Genomic DNA, 4,405 nt, shown 5'->3' on the forward strand with positions numbered 1-4,405 from the left:
CCATATCCTGAGACAGATCAATGCAGTCCTTTCCATCTGTCTAAGATCAGCTTACTTTTAATAACATCAGATTAAATATGGAGATAGTGGAGAAATTATAGTTGAAGGAAAGAAAAACTCCCAGACCGCACATTAGGCTTATATTATCGTATTATTTTATAGGCTATTTGGAAATTTTCGAGCGTTGCACGGCCATCATGTTATTGATGGTGACAGTGACATAGAAGTAGCAAGGGATATTCATACCGAATTCCACGAAAATTCATCGGTTGAATCAGGAGTCGGGGGGGGGGAGAAGCAGAAACACGAATATTCTAGATCATAGTCATAGAAATATTATAGAATGTTGGTGACCTTGCAACCATCCTGGCGACGCAGCGACGTTTCCTGTATATAACTGTATTGATTTTGTTTCTGACACTTACCCCCTCTATACCCCCCAACGGGTGAATCGCATCAATGGCCTTGAAACGTTCCAAGCAACAGATGAGTTTACAAAATATAAGAGGGTTTATATTCACAGTGCCATGTTGTGGCAGGGTTTGGGTTTACTAGTTTGTCCGAGCTAAAATGGATGATTTATGGCACTCATTTATTGATTCCAAAACTGTATAGCAGCACCGGCAACTGAAGGCTCCACAGACTGTTTCAGCAGCCACAAAGCATAAACCACTCAATCCCACCGTCCTGTTGAGAGAGCCTGTCCAGTAAGTGGCAATGCAGATTTGGAATTGTCGCTGAACTTTAAGGTGGCACGCGGTAGCGTAGTTGGTTGAGGCACTATGCTACAAGCCGGAAGGTCGCGGGTTTAAGTCCCGATGAGGTCACTGAATTTTTTTCAATTGACCCAATCCTTCCAGCCGCACTATGGCCCTGAGTTCGACTCAGCCTCTAACAGAAATGAGTACCAGGAATATTCTTGGCAGTAAAAGGCGTCCGGCGCTTAAGGCTGACAACCTTACCGCCATCTATGAGCCGATTGTCTTGAAAATGTGGGAACCTCAACATATATGGGCCTCTATGGCCTGTTGCAGGGATAACTTTTCTTTTTTTTTTTTTTTACGTTCTACTGTCTTGGAGATCTGTAGAATTTCTCGCAGTCCCCTCTAAACAATTTATTCTGATTTTATAAATCTGTCGCTGAAATATTTTTCTTTTATATTCTCTATGGCTAAATCTAAAATATCTTCCTTATATATTTTATAGTATATAAATATTTGTTTAACTTTTGCAGTAGGTATTCTTTTTCACTTGCTTTGTCACTTCTGATATTGATACCTCTTGCCTACATTCATCAATTTTAAAATGTGCTCTTCTTTGGCTGTAAAAGCCGCCCTTTTTCTGAACAAGTTTCTTCGGTCATTGCTGTTGCCGGTACATAAATGAGATGACCCAGTTCAGTTCGGTCCAAGTCTTCTGTGGCGAGTATTTCTGAAAGTAAATTTACTTTGTGGCATTCCTTCATTTTGTAGACTTGAGTAATTTTAGGTTTTCGTTTCCGAAGTCTTTTGTTTATTTCCAACTGAGAAAATTCATACCCTAAAACTTCTAATATGTTGGTATTTGTTGTTTTTATTGCCTCAGTGTTTCCAGTTCCTTAAGACCCTTAATTTACAGTTGTCACTTGTTTGGTTATTAAACATATCATTACGTCGTTTGATTTTCTGTCAGTAAATTTACATTATCTTCTGGTAAGGTTGTAATTTCTTGCTATATTATCTCAGATCTGTAATCTCCTTGTTATTAAGAATATCATTTTTCCTGATTCAGACGTTTCTTGACAACACTGTTCATCCTAGTATCTGGATATACGCGTATTTGCCTCTAGAATTCACAAATACTTTTATAATTTTCTGATCTAAACGGTTTACAATACACGTAACAACATAATGTATAAGGGGTGGGCCTTCTTGGCCCTTGCACCGCGACCACAGTGATCTATTGTGCCTTATATATATTATTTTCAATATTATTATTAATATCATTATCATCATCTTAATACAAACTTATATAGCTAATTAGGCCTGTGTTCTTATCTTGCTGCCTGAAATCTTATTATTTCGGATATAAATATGTCTTTCCACGTGGAGGGTAGCTCGTTTCAGCTACTGTTGAATCACGATGCAACAAATTGATTTATCTGGCGAGTAGTATATGAAAAACGTAAAGAGGCTACCTGCGAAATTAATGGTGGAACTAAATTTGTGTTTTAGAAGTCAGTATTATTACTGCAAAGTTATTGTATCATTGCGAAATCATAAATTATTGTCGTTCTTATCAGATATTCACCGTATCGAAATATGATTCAAATACATGTTCTTGATCTCAGTTAATTTTATATATCATGTTATGTGCAAATGGTCTGTGCGATTCTCCATTTTTAAGACATCGATCAAGTTCGATTTGAGCTGCACTCGAAGTTCGACTTACAGTTGGCCAATATGAGCCAAAAATAAGGTCTTCCTGCTACTTTCAGTGTATATTTCAGCAACCAAATTAAATGGACATTATGTCACAGATAAAACAGAGGCATTTACACATCTTTATAAAGATGCACAAGAATCCCAACGATAAAAAAGCGACAGACATTAAGAGTTACTCGATTAAAAATGAAGTATTCGCTGTAGTAATTAGAAACATGCTGTATCAACACTAGTCTGAAAATGACTGAAAATTGTGTATTGTTTACAAGAGATGTATAGGCTTAAATCTTTCAGCGAATAATAGGCATTAACATCCAATGAAGAATGAACAAAACTTTTGCCATACGTGTTTGCGAAAGTGGAAGTTTTACTGATCTCTTAACCCACGACATCTGTTTGATACTTTGTATTCATCAATACAAAATTAAGATGTTTCAACATAGTGTCTCAGTGTTATCATGATAGTTCCGTGTATGCATGTGGGAACGTCTATTGCCCTATAGTCCCTTGTACTGCGGCCACTTCTGGCCTATTGTACCAGTCCCAGATGATAGGTGAGGGTGATTGTGGAGCAATTGGTGGAATGAAGATGGGCAGGGAAAACCGAAGTACTCGGAGAAACCTGCCTCAGCTCCACTTTGTCCACCACAATTCCCACTTGACCAGACCCGGGATCGAACCCGGGCCGCCGCGGTGGGAAGCCAACGACTAACCGCTTGAGCTATGGCGCAGCCCTATTGCCCTGTAAGTGACACGGTGACGTTCCTAAGCCGTCAAAGTAGCAACTGGACTTCCTACAGCCGTCCAACTATGCCAATGGGTTAAGGACAGGTCTATAGTAGTCTTCAGCCCCTTAAAAAGTCTTCAAACATATCCTTTCCATTTCAGGTGCGGCTGTAAGACTGGTGACTAAACTTTCACTTGGTGAGTACCCAGAGCTAATATTCTTTTTAGGGTGCATGTTGTACTTTATAGTCTATCTACCCTTTCACACCGGAACTGATGCATTTCCGCTGTCACTTCGCTCACTGTTTTTCCACCTGTTTTAGACATTGTCTATGGGGAGTTGGCCGCTTAAATAAAATTGATCTTCATGAGACGTCGTTAAACACTGTATCTGTTTTCCTCTTTCGTTAGGGCTCAGATACATTTGAATAGGCAGTTCTTTATTCACTGGGTAGTAGGCCCGTCGTTCTGGGGCGGGTTATGCATTGATTACCATGTATCAGAAATATGCTAGGGGTCACGCGGTAGCGTAGTTGGTTGAGGCACTATGCTACAAGCCGGAAGGTCGCGGGTTCAAATCCCGATGAAATCATTGGATTTTTTTTTCAATTTACCTAATCCTTCTAGTCGCATTATGGCCCTGGGGTCTCTAACAGAAATGAGTACAAGGAATATTCTTGGGGTTAAAGGGTGGCCGGCGCGTAATACTGACATACTTACCGCCATCTGTGAACCGATTGTCTGGAAAATGTGGGAACCTCAACATCTCACAACCCTTTGGGCCTCCACGGCCTGTTACAGGGATACCTTTACTTTTTTACTGTATATGCTACAGGACTTTTTCCTTTTCTAAATCAGAAGTGACTTTCACGCATTCCTTTTCTATGCTTTTACAGAACCACAGGGTCAAGGTCTGTTTACTTGATCTTTATGTTTGAGTGTTCAGACATTTCACCGAAGGAAGCAGCCATTACACAGTTACACTCCGAGGCTTATTAGGGTTCGAAAGCGTCTAACTAGAATTGTAGAAGTACACGAATATTAATTTTGACTGCGTTTTTGCGTGGTTTCCTCAGACCCTCCAGACGAATTGTTGTTTAGTACTGTTAAACTGACTGTACAGTTTTCTACCACTTTCTTCCACATTCGTAATCACCGAACCTTCTCTCATTGGACGAAACATTACAGCATCAACAGCTAATATAAGGCTGTGAATGAGCAGAATAAGAAATCAGATTCGACGGTTACCCAGAATA

The 4,405-nt window shown here is 39.8% G+C and overlaps 1 long non-coding RNA gene across 2 annotated transcripts in view; it reads left to right on the forward strand.

The window, feature by feature from the left end:
* The first annotated feature begins 3,314 nt into the window (after window positions 1-3,314).
* LOC111861489 overlaps window positions 3,315-4,405 on the forward strand; it is a 234,559-nt gene continuing 233,468 nt past the window's right edge. For both annotated transcript variants that reach the window (XR_002842247.2, XR_004512690.1), the window contains exon 1: window positions 3,315-3,347. This is a non-coding gene — a long non-coding RNA (uncharacterized LOC111861489). The remainder of the gene's footprint in view (window positions 3,348-4,405) is intronic.

Source organism: Cryptotermes secundus, unplaced genomic scaffold (assembly GCF_002891405.2).
Source record: "Cryptotermes secundus unplaced genomic scaffold, Csec_1.0 scaffold793, whole genome shotgun sequence".
Taxonomy (NCBI): domain Eukaryota; kingdom Metazoa; phylum Arthropoda; class Insecta; order Blattodea; family Kalotermitidae; genus Cryptotermes; species Cryptotermes secundus.